Genomic DNA, 12907 nt, shown 5'->3' on the forward strand with positions numbered 1-12907 from the left:
TTGCCCCCACCCCCTTCTCACCCCCCCTCGCCCCCACCCCCTTCTCACCCCCCCTCGCCCCCACACCCCTCGCCCCCACCCCCCTCGCCCCCACCCCCTTCTCACCCCCCCCTCGCCCCCACCCCCGCGCTCTTCACCCCCCCCACCACCTCCGCCCCCTTATCCCTCCCCACCTTCCTCGCCCCCTCACGAATCACTGCGCGGCGCGAATCGCCGGAAACTGCCCCGTTATTTCTTAAAATTTGAAATTCATTTTACGATTTATTGCACTGTATTACATTCGCGCGGAGTTTCTGCGTGTGTGGTTGAGTGAACTGTTTTGTTATATTTTACGAGAGCGAGTTTCGTTTTTTTTTTATAATTTTATTTTTGCTGCTCGGGACTACGTTGTATTTACTTTGATGGGGTGCGATGAGTGATACGGTCATATCAGAATGGGCCAGAGTTACGTTTGAGAGGCCCTGAACGTCAATAATTGAATGTCCGGTGGTGCGTGAATATTTAGCAAATTAAGTAGTTATAGCATATTAAACCTAAGAATATGAATAAGGATATGGCTGGTCTCTGGACAATGTTGAAAGTCCTGTATTGCAGAAATTTTAAGTTTATACAATTATTTTAAGGAATTTCACCATTGCAATTGAAGGATTCATTCAAGAATGTCTACACTGACCTCAATTGTGTTTGACCTTTATTGAACTAAAATCTCAACCCGTTCGTCAACGAGGTTATATTATAGACCGTCATTTTTACATGAATAGGGATAAATGCTACAATGTACAGCAACAACTCTCCAGGTATAAATAAATGGGTGGAAACTGGAAAGTACCTGTCGTACAACATACACCTTTCAAATAAAATATAAATAATTTAAATTACATTTATGACATCCAATTCCCTCTGGCATATCCCATTAAATCTCGATGTAATGTTAAGCTTTGTTTAAGTAGGAGGTGGCCATTAAGATTGATCTGAGGTCAGATGTCTCATCGGGCACTGCTGAGTTCCTGTGCTGGAATACAGACGACCACCTCTCATTAGACCGACTTCTCTCGTGTCGTGAATTAATGGTCTCAGCCCGGTCACCAATGATGTCACAAAACAAACCATTGCAGAAAATGTGGTTTTGCACGCTCTTGAGAATTAAAAATATCGGGTTGACTGTCAAGCTGCTGCGTGGATCAGAGGTCACTTGATGGGATATTGGGAAGTTAGCTCTGTGATATCAGCAGCTTCTTTGGGTCATTCTCTAACATGTACGGTTGCACTACTCTCAGAGATGTGAATGTACAATACACGACTGTACTTCATGTGTTGATGAAGATACAATCTGGATAAAATTGGTGTAAAATATAGAAACACTAAAGTCCCATTTAAGCAAGGTGAAAGATCACCGAGGGTAAATATCTGCAGTGTTGAGCAAGGAAGGCCGAGCAAAACAGTTTCCACCAGAAGTTGGCAGAAAACTGGCAAAATCCACCAGTTTATGCCATTGCTCGGTGAACTTGAGATGTGTATAATACAATGTGGTGGAAGTAATGCAAACTTTGGGAAAATTGAATTAAAGAAGATTTCTCAAACTAGAAATAACTAAAAAACCGGGGATTTGTTTTTTTATATGTAAGAAAACATTACATTTATACAGGTGCAAATAGAAAATCAACGTGAAGCTGAAATTAATTGTGCCCTTTTGGATGCTTACCGAAACACTTGCATTCGAGTAGTACATATAACGAAATTTCAGATCGGATATTCAATCATTGTGAAAAGTAATACAACACTTTAAGCATCAAATATTCCAACATGCAGCTGTGTTTGCGTTTAATATTTAATGTCGTCTGATTTTTAACTCTCATTTCCCAATCTTGTAGTTTCTTAGTTTCCATTGTTTTCTCCTTGCAGCATAATTAACAAAGAATTCCGTCTATTGGAGCTTTATTTTCGCAGGTGCAAGTTAGCACATATTACCCAGGGCCTTGCCGTTTTCCAGCTGTATATATGAGTTCATTACAGAGCCTCCTGGCTGACATTGCCCCAGACTCGCATATACAATGTGCGAATATCCGCTTGTACATTCTGAACATTCTACACCGTTTCATTTCAAAGATACTGTATAGTGTATCTTGAAAATAACGGGCCAATTCAATGGTGTGGTGTCCTGGTATAGTGTGCTATTTTTTTTATTAACAAACCCCTGTTATATGAAGACCACATTTTGCCCCTGTACAGCTTGTAATGGTATTTATATTGAGTGATTTTCTGTTCTAAATCCCACTGAAATCACCAAACATCATGAACTGGTTCTAGAACACACAATCCAATGCTGTTGTGCCGTAGCTGCCATACAGCACAGTACTACATGAATCAGACCTCGCTGGCGTGTGATGTTTCTGTACACCGTGGAGACACAGCTAACACAATTCAGAATTCCTTTGAATGCTGTTACAATTTTGTGCTTCGGGGGTACGATTATCTTTATTTTGCGTTGACATTTTTGTGCGGTATTATCCCACATTATTTCAAAGACAAATGGGGAAACTGCACTTACATTTCATACAATATCCTGTATAGCATACAAATGAAATGTCCCCATCCTTAGTTTAGCTTTGGATGCACATCTTTCTTGGTGGCCACGAGGTTGTGTACATTGTGCATTGAAATGCAGGTCTTCCACAAAACAATTTCTTTGACTGGCGACAAAGTTCTGGAGTAGTACACCAATTTTATTGAGCCAGGAGGGGAGATGGACCAAGTTAACCATGGCAGGTAGCTCTGCTGTTCAGCCATATAATGACCATTGTGGTGCAATACATGAAGATTTACGTCTTTGTAATGGGAACACATTGAGGTATGATCTATATTTAATTTGGGGTTTGACCACATAGTAGTTTCATGCCAAAATTCTGAAATACCCAACAAGATTGTCACGTTTACAAATATATTATTGATTTGAAGATTTCGTGACTGCAGGAATCCATACTGTTTGGTTATTTCGGTAAAGTCATGTAGGTAAAAAAAATAATAGATCACGACGTTTCGATCGCAACACAAGCAACCGTCATCAGGTGTGAAACTACTACAGCAGGAGGACTGCTGACCTAGTCGGACTATTGCTATTTCTACCGACGTGACTTTACCGAAAGAACCAAAGAGTATAAATATATTATTGGTACATATCAATGTATTGAAACGTGCCAATAAAGTTCTGACCAATTAAGTTCCTTTCCGGTGGCTTAAACAATTTCATGACTAAATTTCATGACTAAATTTAACTGAAATATACATGTATGTTGATGTATGTTAATATTCAATTCAGTCATGAAATTCTTCACAGCTTCAAGTCTTCCCTTTGGACGATGTCACTGGTTTTCCAATAAAAAATGTATTTGCATTTGTAACTGCTGTTTATTCAAGTAAAACATGTTTGCAAAATAAATTATAATAATATTAAATAAGTTTACATATATGCCACTTAATACCAGGATAAAATTTACATCTTGATGTTGCAAGGAAATGTATTTTTATTAGCATATCAATTTAACGAATGCAAAAGAAAGATAACAATTTTTTATGAGCGTGAGAAGAGTCATTTCTACTTGGGATGGAAGAATGTCACCCCCTGGTAAGTTGACGATTTGTCATGATTCAGGATCTTAATTAAATTCATATTAATATAGCGTTGAATGATGCAGCCTCTGGCCATAGGAGTGACATTTAACCATTACATATAGGATATGAAAATGGAAAAAATATTTTACACCTGCAAGTTTATGCATATATTGTGAGCTCACTAATCAATGTTAGTGCTAAATAAGGCATCACACTTCTAATTCGTTGGGGTATAATGATTCACCTTCCCCATTCCCCCTGCGATTTAATCAATTGTGACAATTTGAGGCCACGACTCAATTCAATAATCAATTCTCCTTTTTCTCATTTTTAGCAACTCGTTTTGTTTATCTTTTTTCTGACCCGAACTAACTTCTATAATTGTGTTGGCTCCATCAGTTTAAGAGTAATGATGCATTAGCATATCTACGCATATAATGATCAGACATTGAAAACATCATATTCTTACACGTGCAATTCGAATTGAGCCTTATCACAATACACTAATTTCATCGGAAACTCATAGGAGACCCAGGGCTCGAGTTACAAAACTGGACCCCCGTCCCAAAAAGGAACTGCGTCATTTGACCAGAGGCTGCCACCTCCTGGTGGCTCGAAGCACGTTCCCATCAATACATTAATCCACCTTTTGACTTTGCACGATATAATTGAAAGGATTCCAGTGTATTTCTATGTACGTACGTTTTTGAACTTCTTTCACACCGTAAGTAGCCAACCGTGGTAATCGGAGGTGTGGGCGAAGGACAACAAACTAAACACAAAAAGCATTTCTAAAGAAATTAGTTTCCTAGATCAATGTTTGATGTTGTAATCTCATTAACTTCCAAGTATAGTAGTGTAATTTGCTTTTATATGGACAGACTGATCCCCACCATAAAAATGTGGAATTTATAGCACTAAGGCCCACCAATTGAGATGAGCCCCACCACATGGTACAGTATTTAAGCAGTCAGACATTTTGACTTTTAACTGGACTCACGCTCCACTTCTGTTGGCAAAAGTGTTGGTAAGAAAATTAATACTTTTCCCACACACAGGCAGTCAGTAGAATTAGCATTCGGGCTTCTTGGTTATGCTACTTCTCAAGACTGTATTGCCAAAAGTAGGATACTACAGTTGGCAGGATGGTGGTCACATAACCGCAATGTGCCATTAAAACCCAGATTAGAGGTGGCTCCACTCATCATCCCCCGCAGTGCTGGTGAAATGATCTCTAGTTGGTGGGAAGTCATCAGTGGTTGCCCTGTGGACAGACTAGCGTCCAGCATAGGAATGTCGGCTTAAAATTACATTATTATTATGATTGTTAACAAATGAAAACTTCACTGTGTTTCAAGACCGTTTTTAAGGAAGATCCTGCCAAGTTTTTTGTGGTAGGGGGTGATGTTATTTTCAATGACACTTGCTTTAAAAGGAAAACATTAAATAGGTGACATTTTAGCCAATGAGCCTTCTTCATAGCACATGAGTGGCATGTCAGTGCGTGGCCTTGTCATGATCTATGATGGGAATGAGACCAGAAAGAAGGCCACCTGATATATAAATTGAATGCCGTTCAGTGGGCATGACAAAATGAACACCCCTCTTTAAACATATTATTTAATGCTCGACAAGCCTTATGCTTGTTTAGTTTCATTTAATTTATTTGAGTTTCATGTATGTATACCTCACGTTTTATTTCTACGATTTTTCCACCTCATGAATGTAAAGCAGTTAAATTCCTTTTGCTGAAATGGTAATTTGACCCAGGAATGCATTGCGAAGTGGATTGTGCCTTGTACTTACAAGAACAAATCATCTGACAATGCATTTTGCTAGTACCATTTTATAATTTCAACTTTAATACAAATTAGTTTATTGAGTATTTTTATTATTATATCATTTGAAGGGTCATCTGTTACTCAATAGATCTACTATTAGGTAACTATCCATGTGCTAATTTAAAAACTGGTCATCAGAAAACATTTTTAAAATGTCATTCTCATCAGACCTCGTGGTTAAAAGTGCAGTCTCCAACTCTTATCCACTTAATCTTTCTCTCTATGTGTGGAGTTTTTTTTTGCTTGTGCACCACTGCCAAAAAGTAACACTAATAATTAGTTTCAATGGTATCATTCCGTTTGTTTTCCCAGGAGTCTCATTATCCTGTTTTCAGGAGGGTCCTACCAAGTTTTTGGTAGCAGGGGGCAATAATTGCTATGCACATTCAAATTGGGTCAATTGTGGGTAATTTTTCAAATTTAGACAATGACGCTGGGCACACAATAACATACTCTTGCAAATTACTTTCACAGGATTTTTAATGTCGACTGTGAAGCAGACGGGGCACATGTTTATAATGTAAAAAAAACACCCACAGTAATAAACCAAGGTAGCTGCTGGATCAGAACGGTGAACCGAATGCAATAAGTGGTGGATGCGTCACCGCTGGGCCATGTCACAGCTGATGTTCAGAATCAGTTTTTTTTCTAGATTTGAAGCTTTCGTGACTGCAAGGATTCATATTCTTGGGTTTTTTCGGTAAAGTCACGTAGGTAAAAATTTAAATTAATAAAAGTTAAATAAAAAATAAAAATCACGACGTTTCGGAGGCAACACAAGCTTCCGTCTTCAGGTGGAACAGTCACAGCACGATAGCTGTATCAAGTGAGAGAAATTCCAAGAAAAGCGTATTTTTATATATACTGGTTGAGGGTGGGAGGAGCCAAGGTAGGCCCTGAATATTATTTGTGTGAGGTTCGGTGCGGCTGAAGCACGCTGTTAGGAACGAGCCTTTGTTGTGTAAACTTGGTGCGGATGATGTACAGGTGCGTGTAAAAGGGACTGAGCCTTTTTGTTATGTAGAGATGATGCGGCTTAAATCGCTGCCAGGAAATTAGTCTTTGTTGTGTAGAATGGTTTTTGTTTATCAGAATATTTATTTATGCTGGAGAAATCTGAAGAGCTATAAAGCTGTTTTGGACAGATGTCCAGGAGGGGCAGGCATGTCAAAACGTTACAACAACAGTACAAAATCACGATAGCAGTGCAAAGTATACGAAATGTAAAGAAATCACTTACAAATATATGCAAATAAAACTAAATTATATATTTTTTCTTACCAGGTATTAGGTTATTTTCCAAAAGCGACCTGATCACAAATGATAGCTTAACGATGTTGCTATGTGAAATCCAAATTGTGTACTTTGCATGTAACTTTTAGCACTCGGATGTTTGGCCAATACCAGTTACATTGTAGGTGTGGTCTTTTTTAGCTTTTATAAAACATATCATGTATACACAGGACATAATGTTTGGAATGCATAGACCTAACTATATTTTTACCGAATATAACTTGTCATTCAGTACACGCACTTATAAAAAAAAATGTGGACGCAATGTGCACATGAAAATTTTTTATAGTTGTAATTACCTACATTGCATCAATTACTTAGTACAATTATATGTTCATATCGTGTATTGGCAATCCATTTCTCACCTTTAGGTAACACAATCGCTTATCATCATACACAATTAGGGATTTATTTTATAATAGCTTCTGACGCTACGTAATTGTTTTATTTTAAATACTGCGTGTCTTGCGTGATTTAGTAACTGTCACTTGTTAGTATGCACTGTGTAAATGTGTACGGAATAATTTGGTGTATGGTTATCGTCAGGAACATGATACCCTGTCCATTGGCATAACGGATTAACGACCAAGGCCCACACAAGCGGCGTGCCGACTATACTTAGACAGACCCACTCCGTGCTCTGCGACAGCCCCTGCAGACACCGTGTTTGCCATTCCTCGCGTTCCACTGAAACACTGCGGCCACTTACCATCAATCCACGTCAGAGCGCGCACTGTGCATCCGCATATAGAGCCCATATTGTGTGCACAACTGCATTCCTGTCTTTGGGTACATCCGCGAATATGACATTTCAATTCATATTTGATATTTAATTATGGTCAATTAACCCATTTATGATTGTTCAGGATATATATTACAATATTATGATTGTAACAAATACATTCTATACCGTTTCGTGGAAGTATAAAACAATTTCATAGAATTTTGGAAATAAAAGAGACTTTATAAAAAAAAAAGTTCCTCGGAATTTATGGACATGTGTATCAAATTCCATACGTTGGAGGACTGTATACTCTATTGGAGTGGAGTATCTATTGGAGTGTGCTGGTGTGACTAAAAGGTAGTGTTGACAAAATGTGTACACTATAACATTTTGAAAAGTGGTATAAAATTGAGACCCAACATCACCTTGACCTCTAATAAACATACACATCTGACCGATCCAAGGTTGATCTACCAAGAATTGCTGACGCCAGGGCTCATGCTGCCGAGGCTAAATCACACAGTTCCCAATACCAAACTAAGAGACCATCAACAATCCCGTATGAAACTAACAATGGGACAAGTCACACCAATGCCTTGCCTCCACTCAAATGAGTATAAGGAGTTCTGATCCAGTGATGGCAATTCCACAATCCTGTCGTGAATATCGCTCCCTCTAGAGGACAATCACTTTTGACTTCTTACAAATAGTACCTCTTGTACTGACATCAGTGGGATTATGGGCTGAGAGGACCTCCGACTGGGTTTTTTAACTCGTAACATTTCCTATTTTGTGCCAAGCACTCTGCCACGGAAAATTATTTAAAATCTGGGTGATGTATCGATGTATGTATGAGAAAAGCACGAGGAATGTACAAACATAGCCAATTTAGAAAAGCCTATAAAAGATGTGAAATCTGAAATAAGAGCCAAGTTATATGAAATGTCAAAGGCTGTAAAGAAGTATAAATGGCTATGTTAAACAAACGTGGCCCCTTTCTCATTGCAACAGAAACATCAACAAAAATGTCTCAACAAGAAAATGAAATGATGCTGCCCTCTAGCGATATCTCCCTATAATCTCGTATTACCACTTGGACAGCTTAAAGTATACAATGTTTTAACTTTCATGTGAATAAATCTTGACTTAAAAGCTTTCGTGACTGCAGGAATTCATACTCTTTGGGTCTTTCGGTAAAGTCACTGCCTCAGCAGTTCGCCTGCTGTATTTTTTCACCTGAAAACGATTGCTTGTGTTGCGATCGAAACGTCGTGATTTTTATTGTTATTTTTCTAGCTACGTGACTTTAACGAAAGACCCAAAGAGTATTTCATATGAATATTATTTTTTCAAGTACAAAATGTTCAGAACTAAAACCTATCGCATTGCCTAGTTGGCATGAACCTGCACAGTGTGATAATGAGCCCAGGTAGTTTGTATTGCTTTATTCACCATGTGATTTCCCTTTACAAATGAAAAAAAAGGGTCATACATTTCCAATTTTGAATGCTTCAATTACTATATTCTATACGAGATATGAACTTGCTCTATTGTCCTTGCCGTCAGAGTGTCTAAGTCGTATGAACAGAACCATAAGAATAGCTCTACACCATTGGGAACAGCTGTAGCAATACCCAGATTTGGCAAAGTTTGACTCTTTCGTCACGGTAGTGTGGAGCGTCGCCGCTGTGTTACGGCTGTCTGACGTAGCCGGAGTCACTTTTGTGACACTAGATCATTTAAAGTTGAACACCTTGGTAGCTCGGCAAAATTAATGTAGTGTGCCTAAACAAGCACTATAGGCTGGGATGGGGCTCGTTTGTCATGTACCCGTAATTACTGAACTGGGGATTGTACATAGCAACTATTGTCACCCGCGAAAATTTGTCAGGACCCTCATTATCATGAGACTGCGAGGATTTCCTGGGAAAACAAGCATAGTAGTAATAATAATACAAGTTAAGATCCTGGCCATGGTCAACTTAACCCAGTCATCCTGCTTGGATCCAACAATTGAGACTCAACTGATAACCATCACTTGATGTGATATCAACAGTGGGTATGACATGGATAGACTGGTTCCTGCCATAGAACCAGTGCATTCACATCGCGGGCTAAAGATTTCCAATGCAGATCAACCAACGCTTTGTTGCTACATTTGCACCAAGTTATCGGTGAGCTAACTTATTGGCGAGCTAACCTTCAGTGAAGTTAATGCGCACGAGGTTATAGGTGAACATTTAAAAACTGAATCTTAGTCAACATTTCCACCATTATTTTTCAACTTTATATATACACATATTTTTCAGAGAGTCGTCTGTTCAGTGGACATAAAGCGGCACGTAAAAACCTGCCCCAAACCCCATTGCCTATAGGGCCACGCCACTTTCAGGGGCCTCATCAGAGGTCGCAACCGGGTACCCGATACCCGTACCCTACCCGATACCCGTACCCGACCGGGTACGGGTACCCGTTTGCGACCCTGGTGCGGCCGGGTACGTGTACGGGTAAGGAATCAAACCCCGTTTGCGACCTCTGGTCCTCATACACCAGGCTGTGGTGGCCCTTCCAACCCCCCCACCCACTCCCCCAAACCCCTTGTGGGGGTTGGACGCCCGTCGAGGTCACATCCTTGACAGCGCATTACACGCCAGCTCCACGGGCTATCGGAGGCCACGATACAATTAATAGCAGCGCTGGTGTGTGCCACGAGCCCTCTTCACCATCCGTGGCTTACATACTTTACCATACATGGAAGGCCGTTCGTCATGCTGGCAAGTGCGTTACGATTCACAATTGTTAAGCAAAACACTACCCAGCTCATTAATCCCCTGTGTATTGGTGCAATTTTTGGAATTATGGTTGGTTAATGATTTGCATGATTTAAAGCTACTTAAAGGATAACAGTCGCGCAACCGCGATTTTGGAGGAATCTCGCAGTGTGGCTTTGGCGGGATGAGCCAACTCAAGGCAGAATGGCAGCTGGAGGGCTCCACCATAGAGTTTGAGTTGATTCGATTTGCTACACAGATTTTCCGTTTAGCCAGTTATCTGGCTATATTAGAAAAAAGATTATCCGTGATGCTTGAGCACAGCAGCTACAATAACATCAATATCGCAGAGAACGAGGACGGGGTCTTTAAGTAACGTTGCACAACTAATAAACGTGATATTTAACAATCGTTAACGAGATGAAATGGCTATACCAGAGAAGATTACGAACAGCAGTGAATAGAGAATGATGGTTATGGTGATATGTTATCTCTGATAACTGCTTTGGTAGACACACAAATTACGAGAAGCTGTGTAGCGGTTAAAGGGTGTAATCATCATTAAGTTCAGAAAACAAAAACATATTTTGCTATTGTATACTTCATGTAACTATTTGACCAAGGTAAAGAGGCAATACAGAATACTTATAATATTTTCCCAATTGTTGTGATACAATGTCAGATTGGTCAGCTTGCACTGTTTAGATCCTGGGTCACATCTAGGCAGCCATCCTGAATATAAGTAGGATTTCAAGTGTAAGGGGTTGATGGTCTGAGACTAGTCACCATTGAATGCATAAATAACATCGTCACTCAATGTACACTTTCCAGCTTTCTTGTGGGCTAATCACCCTGTGCGACTACATCTGCTGACTTCTCACGGAGCAGTACGAGCTTCATCATCCTACTAAAGGTGACATTCAGTCAAACCTCAACTGGGATCTGAAATGGCAATTTTACCAATTGCAGTAATAAACCTACCTGCTGTACTGCCTGCCACATACACCTCACTTCCTGGCTGTCCCACGCGGATTCGGCACCATCAACTCGCTGCACAATACCACAACTCTATTTACCTCCTACTCTCTTGACTGTCAGCCTGCATTAGTAACACAATCGAACCTATAACATTACAAGACAACTCCATCATAACAGACAAATACTGCAGGTGCGGTAAACCAAGTTTCAAACAACACGCAGAAAATGTGTAAAAAGCACTCAGCTTTTTGTGCATTTTGTAAAAAAACCATCAGGAGTTACGGAATGAGTGCATTGTGGTCCCCTTGTCTTAGATCAGCATCCACATATATATTTTCTGTAATGATGGGACTTTCTCATCATCTACAGGTTTGACTATATGTTGGCATTAGCCAAGCTATGTGGGTAGGATGGGGACTCAAAATGTTTAGTTCCCAGAGACGGACTTTTAACAGTGAGCATCTGTGATTATACTGAACTCACGAGTCACAATAAGGGTGAATCTGGTCTACAATTCTTTTGGTAAAGTCACGTAGGTAGAAGAAAATAATAGATCACGACGTTTCGATCGCAACACAAGCAATCGTCGTCAGGTGTGAAATAAACACAGCAGGAGGACTGCTGACGGTTGCTTGTGTTGCGATCAAAACGTCGTGATCTATTACTTTTTCTACTTACGTGACTTTACCGAAAGAACCAAAGAGTATGGATTCCTGCAGTCACGAAAGCTTCAAATCTAGATTGGTCTACAGTTATCTGTATCACTGCTACTTGTCGGTCGGGCACATTTTCTCAAATGTATTTTGATGATGTTAGACAGGAGAGGACCACGATGCACTTCTTCAGTAACTACTGATGGTTGTTGCATGATTCCAAAATTGCTGGGTGCCTTTTATACGTCTTCGTGTGTTGTTTCAAACGTATTGCTTTCACACCTGTGAATTGCTACCACACCTGGTCAACAATGCCTTTTGATACTGCTACACGCTGCGAGGTTCAGCTGCTGTTGATTAATCCACCTGTGCTCCTACAGATGTCATTCTGGTAATGTTAGGAGAGAGCCCAGACTGCAAGAGTTGGTGTAATGTGTGCGGCTGCATGTGCGAATGTGGACAAATTCCAAGCCTCGACCCACACCCCACTATTCTCACCGTAAACGTTATTGCTCCTAAAATGTTTTTTTCTTATTTTGCCATTGGGGAGGTATCCAGCTGCGCCCGTACAGTATAAAAATACGCTGAGGTATGCATTCTGCAGACTCCGGTTCTAATCCCTAGCATTGTGAATTTCCAAATTAAGTACTGCCTCCATACCACTCTCTCTCACTTTATATATAGGTACGCACGCTCAAACGATAATGTGGTGGTGCTCATCTCATGTTCACTGTCCTCAGCCAGTGGTGGACATTCATCATTCTTTGGCAGAGGAAAGTGTCGTGTCCACCGGACAAGCATTATTGAGTTTCCACAAAGTGGTACTCAGTTTATCATAGCTGGAAGGATTATGAGCATATTGAACCTCGAACTGGGATTCGAACGTATAGCTTTCTGACTGTGAGATCCGAAGACTCTAACCATAGCTTATCTAACCTGGGCAGATCATTATGGGCTAAACTATGAAAAAGCATCAATTAGAACTGACCTGCATATGACAAAATATGTTGTAATGATCTATCACCTGCTTAGGAATAA

General features: G+C 40.1%; 1 protein-coding gene across 10 annotated transcripts in view; it reads right to left on the minus strand.

Annotated features, from left to right (window-relative positions):
* The window catches only part of LOC144954343 (tropomyosin alpha-3 chain-like), a 58328-nt gene that overhangs the window by 35552 nt on the left and 9869 nt on the right, over positions 1–12907 (minus strand). The gene's annotated exons all lie outside the window — the stretch shown is intronic.

Source organism: Lampetra fluviatilis, chromosome 3 (genome assembly GCF_964198595.1).
Source record: "Lampetra fluviatilis chromosome 3, kcLamFluv1.1, whole genome shotgun sequence".
Taxonomy (NCBI): domain Eukaryota; kingdom Metazoa; phylum Chordata; class Hyperoartia; order Petromyzontiformes; family Petromyzontidae; genus Lampetra; species Lampetra fluviatilis.